The sequence below is a fragment of the Schistocerca serialis genome, chromosome 5, assembly GCF_023864345.2.
Source record: "Schistocerca serialis cubense isolate TAMUIC-IGC-003099 chromosome 5, iqSchSeri2.2, whole genome shotgun sequence".
NCBI lineage: Eukaryota > Metazoa > Arthropoda > Insecta > Orthoptera > Acrididae > Schistocerca > Schistocerca serialis.
Genome location: NC_064642.1, coordinates 211,025,434 through 211,041,334, shown reverse-complemented (window position 1 = coordinate 211,041,334; position 15,901 = coordinate 211,025,434). Strand labels below are relative to the sequence as shown.

Here is a 15,901-nt window from a genome sequence, read left to right as displayed (position 1 = left end):
AACAAAAGGTGGCCTACACTATACAGGCAAAATACAGATATAACATGAAACTACAACCAAGCTAACTGTAACACGTTACATACGAGGGCCATTCAGAAAGCAACCTCCGGTTGATTTAAAAAAATACACCAAGTTAAATAAAAATATTTTAATATATACATCTTACAACTACATCTTTGCACTATTTTTCTACATAGTCTCCATAGCGATTGAGGCACTTATCGTATCTCTTCACAAGCTTTGAAATTCCTTCTGCATAAAAATCACCCCTTGTGCCTGGAGCCAGCCTGTGACCGCATCTTTGAGCTCTTCGCCATCATCAAACCGCTGTGACCCGAGCCATTTCTTCAAATGCATGAAGAGGTGATAATCACTTGGCGCCAGGCCTGGGCTGTAAGGTGGATGGTTGATAACGTCCCACTTGAAGGACTCAAGAAGGGCCGTTGTTCTGCGAGCAGAGTGAGGACGGGCGTTATCGTGCAGAAAAACGATACCGGAAGTCAGCATACCACGGCGTTTGTTCTGTATAGCCCGTCGTAACTTTTTTATTGTTTCACAGTACACGTCTTGATTAATGGTCATACCACGTTCCATGAATTCTACCAACAACACCCCTTTGGCATCCCAAAACACCGTTGCCATCAGTTTTCTGGCTGAAAAATCTTGCGAGGCTTTTCTTGGTTTGGTAGGCGAATTTGAATGTGCCCACATCTTTGATTGTTCTTTTGTCTCAGGGTTCACGTACTTAATCCAGGTTTCGTCACCGGTCACGATTCTGTTTAACAATGGTTCTCCTTCGTCCTCATAACGTGACAGAAAGTCTAATGCAGAGGCCATTCTTTGAGTTTTGTGGTGGTCGGTAAGAATTTTGGGCACCCATCGTGCACAGAACTTACGGCAACCCAATCTTGCTGTCACTATCTCGTACAAGAGAGTCTTAGAAATCTGTGGAAAACCAGTAGACAACTCCGACATTGAGAAACATCGATTTTCACGAACTTTTGCATCAACTGTCTGAACGAGTTCGTCAGTCACCAATGATGGTCTACCACTCCTCTCTTCATCATGAATGTTTTCTCGTCCACTTTTAAATAAACGTACCCATTTACGGACAACTCCTTCACTCATAACTCTTGGTCCGTACACGGCACAAAGCTCACAATGAATAGCTGCTGCAGAATATCCTTTGGCTGTAAAAAACCTTATGACAGCATGCACTTCACATTTGGCGGGGTTTTCTATTGCAGCACACATTTCAAACTGCCACAAAAACTAAACTAGCGCAGGTACGACATTCACTCGACCACGGCTTGATGCCAACTGACCTGTTGAGTGCGTGAACGCACAGATGGCGTCGCTACTCCCCCCACAACCCGCACTGTGACCAATCGGAGGTTACTTTCTGAACCGCCCTCGTATATTGAACTTCCCAGTATTCATTTTGGAGAACTATTAGCTTTATTATAATGTGAATTTATTTAAATTAATAAGTCATAGATAATTTGTGCTTACTTATTACGTTATTGTGAAAACTGTGACACTATCTAGCATCAGAAGACCAAAATTATTTTAGTACATGTCTCTGAGTTACTTGAATGCTTTGTCTGCACAGGTAAACAATAATATAAATAGAAATACTTTTCAGCAGCCATAGGTTGCTTTTCAAGTAATATTTATTTTGCATACACTTTCTATAAACCTAGCTTTGCAAAGATCAAAAAATAAGTGCTTACATGAGCAAAGGACATATGAAATAGTAGCACTACCAGTAGTAGCAAATTTATATAGTATTTTTTATTATTACTATTTTGTGATTCTGTATGTGCATTTAAGCTGTCAATTGTTAAGTCTGTTATCCAAAACGATGTCTTATTGTGACAAGGCTTATAGAAATATTTTTATCTGTCAAATACACATATCTAACTTTATTCTATAAATTGTATACTTAAATAATTACAAGTGGATCCTTGTTGTGAGGATTCTGATGTGAGGACATTTTCAGTAATGGTGCTAAAACTGAAGGTCTGTATAATAGTGTGTGGGTGTTTTGAAGCATAATGTTTATTACTAGACAGTTGAAGTAAGAAAAGGCTGAAGTAAAACATGAATTATATCTGTAATTAATGCGTGTAGATAGATATGAACTTCAGCTGAGATGGGTAAAAACTCTTGGTGAGTAGGTGGATCTGTCAGGTCTTATAACTGCTTAGATTGTAGTTCATGTAGGCAATGAACTGCTTGAACAAGTTGATAAATTTACTTATCTGGGCAGTAATATTACCAGGGATGGAAGGAGCAAGGCAGAAGTGAGAAGTAGAATAGCTCAAGCAAAGGCTGCATTTAACAAGAAGAAAAACATATTAACATCTAAGAGCACCAGCTTTGAAATCAGGAAAAGATTTTTGAAATCATTATGTGTGGAGTGTGGCATGCTATGGGTGTGAAACATGGACTCTCGGGACAGAGGAAGACCAGAAGCTAAATTCTTCTATAAAGTGGTGCTATAGACGCTTGCTCAAAATAAAATGTATCGACAAGGTCACAAACGAAGTGGTTCTGGAAAGAGCAGGTGAGAAGAGAAGCTTCTGGAGTTTCATTGTTAAAAGAAGAGTGCAATTTACAGGCCATCTATTAAGACATAAAGGACTCCTGAACACAATCATAGAGGGATATGTCGAGGGAAAAAGACCAAGAGGAAGACCACAACTGAGGTACATGGATCAAATAGTGAAAGATATGGGATGTAACACCTATAAAGAAATGAAGAGAAAAGCTGAAAGACGCACAGAATGGAGACAAGCTGCCATTGTAGCTGTTGCAAACCCAGTCCTTGGATTGACCACTACAGAAGAAGAAGAAGAAGAAGATTGTAATAAAATTTTTGCTGTTGTCATTATACCATTTATCACAGAATCTTGAAATTATCAGTTATTGCATGTTCATTTTGTACAACTGCCTCTGAAAATGTCTCTTCTAAAGTGGCTATCTGCAGGCATTTTGTCTAAAATAAAACAAAGTATCTTTTAATTGTGTCCGTCTGCAACTTGATGTGTATTCTTTATGGTAAATAGCAATCTGTCTTTTCCTACATTGTTGGTATTCTGTCTAACTTATTTGTGCATGCATACAAATACACACACACACACACACACACACACACACACACACACACACAGAGAGAGAGAGAGAGAGAGAGAGAGAGAGAGAATGTGTTCTATAGATTCCAACATGAAGGCTAGCTTTCATGAGTCTTCTTATATTACAACAGTGCTCAGCATTCTAAAGGCATGGACATGCATTTATTAGTAAATATCTGCTACCTTTATAGTGACCCCCTGACCTTTTTTCCCTTTGCTAAATCGTTCAAGGCATGGAGACGACGTTTGTGCAATAACAATATCAGTTTGTTTTGTAATCTTAGCATGAGGTGTTAGTTATTAATAATAATTATTATATTAGATGTTTTATGCTATTATTTTACTGCAGTTTTCAACAATGTTGTTCAACTCTATTTCATTTTAAACAGTTCTTTCAATTGAGGAAATGTACAGATTGGCTGACTGTTTTTGATTCATCACTGAGGAAAGATTTTTTTTTTTTTTAATTTCAGTTCAAAAAAACTTCTCTCATATGATGCAACTAAGGCATAAATGGTCAAGAAATACTGGATTATAAGTGATATACTTGGTAATGATTCAGAAGTCCCATGTAATTATAAACTGAAGAACTCCTTGGAATTTCCACACTCACATCTGTTGTATGTAGATGTCTATGATACATTTTTATTTCTTGCAACACCTGCACCTTATTAAACACATCATACACATCTGCTACATAACTTAATGCTACATCCAAAATGTCATCGGAAGATTGAAGCATAAACTTTGTTTCCACAGTCTGGAAAATTTTGGTGAGTTTCTTCATGCCTGTGTATTATTGCGATGATTCTTGTATAAATCAGTCCAGGCATTCAAACATTGACTGTTGAACTGCTTCTGAATCAATAATCCACGACATGATTTAGTTCATTTGATTATTTTATTTGACCTCCTTCTTCCTCATCGGTCAATGTTAATGTACATACCACTGCATTTTTTTAGTGGCAAAAATAACAGGATTCTCTAGAACTGTAGTTCATTCTGCCACTAAAAACTCATTCAGGGTTTTTAATTTGGTGAATCCTCCATTAAAAGTCATTTTTGGAGTCTGTAGATATTGTTGGACTAAACATAACTTCTTCCAGTACTGTGTGGAAAATATTGATGTAGGTCAGAGAGGTAAAATGATGTACAGCTTGGAGGAGGAAGCTTGCTGACGATCTGGTATCAAGATTTTCTAAATTGGATCTTGCATAACTTCCAAATTTCTCACAATTATTTCTGCATTTTCTTTTATGACTTAAACTAAATTGCAATGAGCACTCCATTGAGTAATTCCCATTTATATGTAGAGGACAAGAATAATGAATATAACTCCTCACAGTTCCAAAACAGGTGATAACAAAGGGAAAACGTAAGTATGCATGAATTTCACAAAGATTTACAGAATGGTTAGCACAGGGACTGAACAGAGTTTTTGCATTGACTTCCCGAATTTTTCATTGTACTCTTTACACCTCACACTGATGCGGCATTCTCATAATATTGAGCCATACATAAAGCGATATCCAACCCATTTTTTCCAGCTGCTATTGAATATCTTTCCACATATTCCCTTCAGTCTTTCCCAACATAAAATAACTTAAGAAGATTTCTCGAATTTCCACAAAATTTTCTTCTATAATAACGTAACAGTACTTACCATACAACTGTACAGATAATGCAGATATCAAAAAACTTTTCATGTAGAATAGCTGTGTCTTGTTGACAACTGGTTATCTAAATCTATGTACTCTGCAAGCCAATGTATAGTTCATGGTGAAGGACACGTTGTACCAGTACTAGTCATTTCCTGCTCATAAAATGAGTGAGCAAAAAATGACTATCTATATGCCTCTAAACAGGCCCTAATTTCTTCATGGTCTTTACACAAAATGTGCATTGGTGATTTAAATGCTCATCATTCTACAGTTTTTTTTTTTAAATGGTGTCTTGCAATATTTCACAAAAATTCTAAAAATTTTGAATGCTCCCATTGATAATTGGTATGGTCTGATAATGGGGCCTCTAACTCCAGTCTGCCCCTTATTTAATGTACATATTTTGCCCTTGTTTGGAATTTGATTAAAAGTAGTCTGATCCTTGGGGCCTCCAAATCTCAAGGGCCTCAAGATTCGGAGGTCCCCCAGGACCAAAGGCCCGGGTAGGTCAACCCCTCTGCCTTCCCCCTCCTTTAGTCTGCCAGTGTTTTCCCGTATCCTAGCTTATGTTTCATCTGTAATGCACTTGTAGTTCACAGGATATTAAAATCTTAATCTTCCTAATTACAGTACTCTGCAATCAGCACACAGTTTATGGTGGAGCATACACAGGGTGATCCATTGCCAGTCATGGAAATGAAAGAGGAAGGCTCCCAATATAATTTTACACAGAGTACAATTTAATCATAGGAAACAAATGATCAAAGAATCATGAAACAAGGCTGTATTGTGGAAGAAACCTGGGATCACTAGAAGGTTTCAGATTGATTACATAATGAAACGAAGTTTTGAAACCGTGTTTCGTAATAATTAATACATGGCTGCAACCTTATGTTGCGGCTTTAACGTGGTCCATTGATAGTGGACAGGCCAAATATCTCACGAAATAAGCATCAAACGAAAAAACTACAAAGAAGGAAATTCGTCTAGCTTGAAGGGGGAAACCAGATGGCACTATGGTTGGCCCGCTAGATGGCGCTGCCATAGATCAGATGGGTATTAACTGCATTTTTTAAAATAGGAACCACTATTTTTAATACATATTCATGTAGTACTTAAAGAAATATGAATGTATTAGTTGGAAAACTTTTTTCGTCTTGTGATAGATGGCGCTGTAATAGTCACAAACGTATAAGTACGTGGTATCACGTAACATTCTGCCAGTGCGGACGGTATTTGCTTCGTGATATATTACCCGTGTTAAAATGGACCCTTTACCAATTGCGGAAAAGGTCGATATCGTATTGATGTATGGCTGTTGTGTTCAAAATGACTAATGGGCGTATGCTATGTATGCTGCTCCGTACCCTGGATGACATCATCCAAGTGTCTGGGCCGTTCGCTGGATAGTTACGTTATTTAAGGAAACAGCAAGTGTTCAGCCACATGTGAAACGTCAACCACGACCTGCAATAAATGACGATGCCCAAGTAGGTGTTTTAGCTGCTGTCGCAGCCAATCCACACACCAGTAGCAGACAAATTGCCCAAGAATCGGGAATCTCAAAAACGTCTGTATTGAGAATGCTACATCAACATCGATTGCATCCGTACCATATTTCTATGCACCAGGAATTGCATAGCAACGACTTTGAACGTCGTGTACAGTTCTGCCACTGGGCACAAGAGAATTTACGGGACGATGACAGACTTTTTGCACGCGCTCTATTTAGCGACGAAGCGTCATTCAACAACAGCGGTAACGCAAACCAGCATAATATGCACTATTGGGCAACGGAAAATCCACAATGGCTACGACAAGTGGAACATCAGCGACCTTGGCGGGTTAATGTATGGCGCGGCATTATGGGACGAAGAATAATTGGCCCCCATTTTATCGATGGCAGTCTAAATGGTGCAATGTATGCTGATTTCCTACGTAATCTTCTACCAATGTTACTACAAGATGTTTCACTGCATGACAGAATGGCGATGTACTTCCAACATGATGGATGCCCAGCACATAGCTCCCATGCAGTTGAAGCGGTATTGAATAGCATATTTCATGATAGATTAGATTTACTTTCATTCCAATTGATCCGTAGTGAGGAGGTCCTCCAGGATGTGGAACATGTCAGAAAAACAACAATACATGACAAATATTTACAACTAAAACAAATAAGCTAATGTATCATTCCACAGGACCCAAGTGGAATGATCGTCATTTTTTAATGAACACTATGAGTCATTTTACAAATACTAATGCACTGAATTTAAAATAAAAAAAGTTTTTTATTTACACTCCTGGAAATTGAAATAAGAACACCGTGAATTCATTGCCCCAGGAGGGGGAAACTTTATTGACACATTCCTGGGGTCAGATACATCACATGATCACACTGACAGAACCACAGGCGCATAGACACAGGCAACAGAGCATGGACAATGTCGGCAATAGTACAGTGTATATCCACCTTTCGCAGCAATGCAGGCTGCTATTCTCCCATGGAGACGATCGTAGAGATGCTGGATGTAGTCCTGTGGAACGGCTTGCCATGCCATTTCCACCTGGCGCCTCAGTTGGACCAGCGTTCGTGCTGGACGTGCAGACCGCGTGAGACGACGCTTCATCCAGTCCCAAACATGCTCAATGGGGGACAGATCCAGAGATCTTGCTGGCCAGGGTAGTTGACTTACACCTTCTAGAGCACGTTGGGTGGCACGGGATACATGCGGACGTGCATTGTCCTGTTGGAACAGCAAGTTCCCTTGCCGGTCTAGGAATGGTAGAACGATGGGTTCGATGACGGTTTGGATGTACCGTGCACTATTCAGTGTCCCCTCGACGATCACCAGTGGTGTACTTCTAGTGTAGGAGATCGCTCCCACACCATGATGCCGGGTGTTGGCCCTGTGTGCTTCGGTCGTATGCAGTCCTGATTGTGGCGCTCACCTGCACGGCGCCAAACACGCATACGACCATCATTGGCACCATGGCAGAAGCGACTCTCATCGCTGAAGACGACACGTCTCCATTCGTCCCTCCATTCACGCCTGTCGCGACACCACTGGAGGCGGGCTGCACAATGTTGGGGCGTGAGTGGAAGACAGCCTAACGGTGTGCGGGACCATAGCCCAGCTTCATGGAGACGGTTGCGAATGGTCCTCGCCGATACCCCAGGAGCAACAGCGTCCCTAATTTGCTGGGAAGTGGCGGTGCGGTCCCCTACGGCACTGCGTAGGATCCTACGGTCTTGGCGTGCATCCATGCGTCGCAGCGGTCCGGTCCCAGGTCGACGGGCACGTGCACCTTCCGCCGACCACTGGCGACAACATCGATGTACTGTGGAGACCTCACGCCCCACGTGTTGAGCAATTCGGTGGTACGTCCACCCGGCCTCCCGCATGCCCACTATACGCCCTCGCTCAAAGTCCGTCAACTGCACATACGGTTCACGTCCACGCTGTCGCGGCATGCTACCAGTGTTAAAGACTGCGATGGAGCTCCGTATGCCACGGCAAACTGGCTGACACTGACGGCGGCGGTGCACAAATGCTGCGCAGCTAGCGCCATTCGACGGCCAACACCCCGGTTCCTGGTGTGTCCGCTGTGCCGTTCGTGTGATCATTGCTTGTACAGCCCTCTCGCAGTATCCGGAGCAAGTATGGTGGGTCTGACACACCGGTGTCAATGTGTTCTTTTTTCCATTTCCAGGAGTGTATTTATAAGGTAATAAACATGTAATACAACTACTGTAATACTTATTTACAATGAACACATTACTGCACTGAAATGGTGCAGAAGTTATGTTGTACTTATATACAAATCAGTTGGTTTTACTAAGAAATTCATCAATGGAGTAGAAGGAGTTGGCCACCAATAAATCCTTTAGGCTTCTCTTAAACTGAATAGGTGGATTGGTCGTCGAAGCACCATGCCATGGACCGCACGTTCACCAGATCTGACGTCCCCGGATTTCTTTCTGTGGGGATAGTTGAAGGATATTTGCTATCGTGATCCACCGACAACGCCTGACAACATGCGTCAGCGCATAGTCAACGCATGTGCGAACACTAACGAAGGCGAACTACTTGCTGTTGAGAGGAATGTCGTTACACGTATTGCCAAATGCATTATGGTTGACGGACATCATTTTGAGCGGTTATTGCATTAATGTGGTATTTACAGGTAATCACGCTGTTACAGCATGCGTTCACAGAAATGATAAGCTCACAGAGGTACATGTATCACATTGGAAGAACCGAAATAAAATGTTCAAATGTACCTACGTTCTGTATTTTAATTTAAAAAACCTACCCGTTACCAACTGTTCGTCTAAAATTGTGAGCCATATGTTTGTGACTATTACAGGACCATCTATCACAAAGCGAAAAAAGTAGTCTAACTAAAACATTCATATTTCTTTACATACTACACGAATATGTAATAAAAAATTGGGATTCCTATTTAAGAAAACGCAGTTGATATCCGTTTGACCTATGGCAGCGCCATCTAGCGGGCCAACCATAGCGCCATCTGGTTTCCCCCCTTCAAGCTAGGCAATTTCGTTCTTTGTAGTTTTTTCGTTTGACGCTTGTTTCGTGAGATATTGGCCCGGTCACGATCAATGGACCACCCTGTAAATTAAATTTATCTGCTGTCCTTATGTCTGCAAGATTGTGTGTTGACAAATAAAGGTTATTAGTTTACTTAAAAGGCTATGCTTTCGAAGTATGCACAATATCTGGTTACTATTGCTCATCTTTTATCATTATTATTACCTAGAAAATTTTGATTTTTTTTATCAGTGACAAATTTGTAAGCAGTTCTGTATACAGGATAGTCACAAGCACCACGAAAAGCTTGTAAGGGTGTTGCAGGGGAGATTGTGCTAAGAAATAATTGTTAAGAAATAAATTCGATACGTTGCGCTTTTTCCGAATTATTTAACATTGAACGTAGCCAATCAGGTAGTCGCGTGAACAAATTCAAGCAATCTGCCAGAGACAGTGGCGCCAAAAGTGTTCTTCGTTCCGTTTTCTCAGACCGAAGAAATATAGCTTCTTCTCAGTCAGCTTAAATTTATCACTTCCAAAAAGCCGCGTTTTAACTGATAATGAGCATTTGAACAAGAGAGAACTCACGGACCCACAGACGTCTGTGCCTTACCGCATTTTAGCACGTAAAGGGGCTTGTTTTTGCGCTCACGATCACCTGATTGGCTAACTTCTATGCTAAATGAATGCTAAATAAATCGCAGTGAATCGAATTTTTTTTTCGTAGCAATTATTTCTTAACACAACCTCCCCTGTAACACCCTTACAAGCTTTTCAGATTGTTTCTGACCACTTTGTATAACGTGCATAACGTGCGTCTCTAACATCATTATAAACTATTATCCATGCCCAAAAATAAACTAAACTAAAATTGTTGCCGTCGTTACTATCACTTAAAGACAAATTTTCCTCATTTTGGCCCTTCAGTAGCTGTAACTTTTATTGCCAGCAATGTAAATCTCATTTAAATGTTGGCATCGAGCTAAATTTGGAAGTTTATATTATGACTGTTCTTGGGTGTCACAGAACTATCATCATATATTTCTCAAATTTGTTTACCACAGATGCAGTCTGCTTAGAAATAAATTAACATGTGAAGTGAAATAGCTAAAATATTAGAAAAGGAAGGTGGGGTGAGGAAGCGGCGTTCAACGCGATAATGTGTTGTCAACATGAGCACAATGCCGCAAACAGCCGTAGTCAGTGACATTCCCTTTGGAAACATGCCATATAATTTCATATGGCACTACAGTTACCGTATAGAAATAAATGTCCAAACATTATAGGGACAATATTGCTGCTCAAATGTAGAGACGACTGCTCCCTAAATTACAATATAGGCTACAAATGTAAAAAGAAAACAGTTTTAAAGATCTTTTACATACCCCTGTTAAACATTTTGATGAGCTGTAATTTCGACTCGCTAAAAGTTTTTCACTCACGTACCGATTACGACGCGGATACGATTTTTAATTTTGCAGACCGTGAAGTAAAAAGAATAACAAAAGCAGAAAACAACTGAAGGCATCATGATACTAGAAACCGCAGCAGAGAACTGATTTTATGACAGTGAGTTCAGTGATTTTGGGCTCACTGCTTCGTACTATATGCACAGTGATCATAAGGCAACAAGCAAAATTGTTAAAGTTCGGTCCGCATTCTGGAAAACAGCATTTCAAATTTCCATCCAGACATAGGTTTTTCGTGGTTTCTCTAAACAGCATAAGGTAAATGTCTGTATGGTTCCTTTGCAAAAAGCATAGGCGATTTTCTTCCTGGTACTCCTACAAACCAATGACGCTTCCGACTGGTATATTTCTGCCGCTAAGGCCATGAGTGAGCGTAATATAAGGTCAGAAACAGCAAGACAAAGCTTTGGGCAAAGAAGTGGCTAATGCAAGGAAAGAAATTCATCCACGTTCTGTTACGTAAGCAGCTCGGAGCCAATGATATTCGCAGTTATGGAAAAATGGATGAATTAAGCATTTCGGAGCTGCTGAATATCATCAAACTATTGTTAACGAAAGAAAATGAGAACGACTGTAAGCTGAGAGGGGAATCCGTTAGATACATTATGATATCTTGCCTCTGGCAGAAGCTAAGATTACCTCAGATTCAGTGCTGTTGTATCCCCATAATTATTAACCAAAATGATTCCTGAAACCTGCAACGTGATTTATAGCTGACTGAGGAAATACATAAAGCCAAAGCAAAATAAATAAAACACAACACGTTCGTGTAAACTTCATTAATTAAGTTATATACTCAGCACAAAAGTTTAAGAAACTCATTTCAAATTCTATGAAGAAAGACTATACATGGTGCTGGCGCACATTATCTAACAAATACGGCAAAAGATATTCAAGAAATGAAGCATTTAGCAACTGTTAGAACTGTAAAAAGAATCCCACACTTTGCTGTTCATAACAGAGGTTCAAATGGCTCTGAGCACTAAGGGACTTAACATCTGAGGTCATCAGTCCCCTATAACTTAGAACTACTTAAACCTAACTAAACTAAGGACATCACACACATCCATGCCCCAAGCAGGATTCGAACCTGCGACCGTAGCGGTCGCGCAGTTCCAGACTGACGCGCCTAGAACCGCTTTTTTGTTTTTTTGTTTTTGTCTGGGCGGACGTCACAAGACATCGGCCACACCGGCCGGCATAGCAGAGGTCTTGGATGTAGGCTAGACTTTCGTATCACTTATAACAATGAAGTACGTACATTTCTTAACGTCCATTGAATGTTGATACTTCGCTTTTTGGCTTTCACTCCGATAAGAATCGGTAATAAACTGTAAAAACAGAAATACAGAAAGACTACGGACTTCTGTTCTCTTTCCGTTCCACGTGTAACTGTTATGGATTCGTTAAAAAAATTAAAAGACTGCGTCATTTCTTGCATCTGTATTGCTATACTCCTCTCACGATGTGTCCCGCAAATAACTGCAATCTTTAATTTTCTCCAGAAACTCTGTCTTTTAAGTTTCAGTCGCCTCGCACGCTGTCGTGAGAAAAGCATTCAATCCCGCGCGCAGTGACGAAGACGAACTAGGCTTGCACGACAGCACTACACACATACAATTTGTTGGATGGTTTGGTGGTGGGGAGGGGCTGGGGGACGAGGGGTTCGGCTGTCGGGTGGTCCTTCCCTTCCTACATCCAGACAAGGAATGGTCGGTCGGTAGGTCAAAACACCTACAGACGTTCAGTTTGTCGGTCGGTCGGTCGGGCAAAACACCTACAGACGTTCAGTTTGTCAGTTTGTGGGTTGGTACGTGTGTAGGGGTCTTAAATAATAGTTGAGAGACGAGATTTTCTACCTAATAAGACCTAATGCAATAAAAATCTTGTTTTGTTTTACTTTTGATATTCGAGGCTTTCAATCTAAGCCGACGCTTCAGATCCGAGCTTGTACTCCGTTTCCAACGACATCTTCGCCGGTGGAACGTTAAACCGTTGACTCCGTTCATTGGATCCATGCAAAATATTTTGTATTATGAAATGACATGAGACGATAGTTCTTCCGGAACGGCCGGCCGCAGTGACCGAGCGGTTCTAGGCGCTTCAGTCTGGAACCGCGCGATCGCTACAGTTGCAGGTTCGAATCCTGCCTCGGGCATGGATATGTGTGACGTATTTAAGTCAGTTAGGTTTTTGAGTAATTCTAAGTTCTAGGGGACTGATGACCTCAGATGTGAAGTCCCATAGTGCTCAGAGCCATTTGAACCATTTTTTCTTCCTGAACGGCATGGCTTGAGCGGTAAGAAGGAAGAGCTTATTCTAACCGTCTACAGTCTGTTGTGTTAACTTTTCCTGCAAATGACGTGCTTCTCCGTGCTTCGACAGGACGTTAAACCCTAATCCTTCAAGGACGGAATGTTCATAATTTTGTGAAAAAGGAATATATTGGGCACGAGTAAGATTTGAACACGGATCTCTCTCTCTCTCTCTCTCTCTCTCTCTCTCTCTCTGTAGTCCAACACCACGATCACATTTTTTTTTAATCTCATGTTGCTCGTTATTATTCATTACATTTGTTTGGGGCGGGCGTCCCATGACACCAGTTCAGATTCATAGTGGATCTATTCACTCAGTTGCTTTTTACACTGAAGCGCCAAAGAAACTGATATAGGTATGCGTATTCAAATACAGAAATACACTATGTGGTAAAAAGTGTCCAGACACCTGGCTGAAAATGACTTACAAATTCGTGGCGCCCTCTATCGGTAATGCTAGAATTCAGTGTGCTGTTGGCCTTGGCCCAGCCTTAGCGTTGATGGCAGCTTCCACTCTCGCAGGTATACGTTTAATCAGGTGCTGGAAGGTTTACTGGGGAATGGCAGCCCATTCTTCACGGAGTGCTGCACTGAGGAGAGGTATCGATGTCGGTCGGTGAGGCCTGGCACGAAGTCGGCGTTCCAAAACATCTCAAAGGTGGTATATATGAGTCAGGTCAGGACTCTGTGCAGGCCAGTTCATTACAGGGATGTTAATTTCGTGTAACCACTCCGCCATAGGCCGTGCATTGTGAACAGGTGCTCGGTCGTGTTGGAAGATGCAATCGCCATCCCCGAATTGCTCTTCAACAGTGGGAAGCAAGAAGGTGCTTAAAACATCAGAGTAGACCCATGCCGTGATAGTGCCACGCAAAACAACAAGAGGTGCAAGCCCACTCCATGAAAAACACGACCACACCATAAAACCATCGCCTCCGAATTTTACTATTGGCGCTACACACGCTGGCAGATGACGTTCACTGGGCATTCGCCATGCCCACACCCTGCCATCGGATCGCAACATTGTGTTCTGTGATTCGTCACTTCACACAGCGTTTCTCCACTGTTCAGTCTCCCATTGTTTACGCTCCTTACACCAAGCGAGGCGTCGTTTGGCATTTACCGGCGTGATGTGTGGCTTATGAGCAGCCACTCGACCATGAAATCCAAGTTTTCTCACCTCCAGACTAACTGTCATAGTTCTTGCGATGGATCCTGATGCAGTTTGTGATTCCTGTGTGATGGTCTGGATAGATGTCTGCCTATTACACATTACGACCCTCTTCAACTGTCTGCAGTCTCTGTCAGTCAACAGACGAGGTCGGCCTGTACGCTTTTGTGCTGTACGTGTCCCTTCACGTCTCCACTTCACTATCACATCGGAAACAATGAACCTAGGGATGTTTAGGAGTGTGGAAATCTAGCATACAGACGTATGACATAAGTGACACCCAATCACCTGACCACGTTCGAAGTCCAGGAGCTCCGCGGAGCGTCCCATTCTGCTCTCTCACTACATCTAATGACTACTGAGGTCACTGATGCGGAGTACCTGACAGCAGGTGGCAGCACAATGCACCTAATATGAAAAACGTATGTTTTTGGGATGTCCAGTTACTTTTTATCACATAGTGTATGGAAACAGGCAGAATACGGTGCTATGGTCGACAACGCCTATGTGTGATAAGAGTCTGGCGCAGTTGTAAGATCGCATACTGCTGCTACAACGGTGGATTATCAAGATTTAAATGAGTTTGAATGTGGTGTTGTAGTTGGCGCACGAGCGATAGGACACAGCATCTCTGAGGTAGTGATGAAGTGGGACTTTCCCATACGACCATTTCACGAGTGTACCGTGAGTATCAGGAATCTGGTAAAACATCAAATCTTCGACATCGCTGCGGCCGGAAATAGATCCTACAAGAACGGGAGCAATGACGACTGAAGAGAATCGTTCAGTGTGAGAGAACTGCACCCTTCCGCAAACTGCTACAGATTTCAGTGTCAGGCCATCAGCAAGTGTCAGTGTGCGAACCATTCAACGAAGCATCATTGATATGGGCTTTCGGAGCCGAAGGCCCACTCGTGTACCCTCGATGACTGCACGACACAAAGTTTTACACCTCACCTGGTCCCATCAACACCGACTTTGGACTGTTGATCACTGGAAACATGCTGCCTGGTCAGACGAATCTCGTTTCAAATTGTATCGAGTGGATGGACGCGTACGGGTATGGAGACAACCTCATAAATCCATAGACCCTGAACGTCAGCAGGATACTGCTCAAGCTGGTGCAGGCTCGGTAATGGTATGGGGCATAGGCAGGTGGAGTTATGCCGGATCCCTGATACGTTCTGAAACGACTCTGACCAGTGACATGTACGTAAGCATCCTGTCTGATCACCTGCATCCATGCATGTCCATTGTGCTTTCTGACGGACTTGGGCAGTTACAGCAGGACAGTGCGACATCCCACACGTCCAGAATTGCTACAGAGTAGCTCCAGGAACACTCTTCTGAGTATAAACACTTCAGCTGGGCACCTAATTCCCCATACATGAACATTATTGAGCACATCTGGGATGCCTTGCAACGTGATATTCAGAAGAGATCTCCACCCCTTAGTACTCTTAAGGATTTATGGACAGCTCTGCAGGATGTGTGGTGTCAGTTCGCTCCAGTCCTACTTCAGATATTAGTCGAGTCCATGCCATGTTGAGTTCCAGCACTTGTGGGTGCCCGCAGGGACCCTACACGATACT

The 15,901-nt window shown here is 42.1% G+C and overlaps 1 protein-coding gene across 1 annotated transcript in view; it reads right to left on the bottom strand.

Annotated features, from left to right (window-relative positions):
* The window catches only part of LOC126481857 (outer dense fiber protein 3-like), a 66,005-nt gene that overhangs the window by 34,953 nt on the left and 15,151 nt on the right, over positions 1-15,901 (bottom strand). The window lies entirely within an intron of this gene.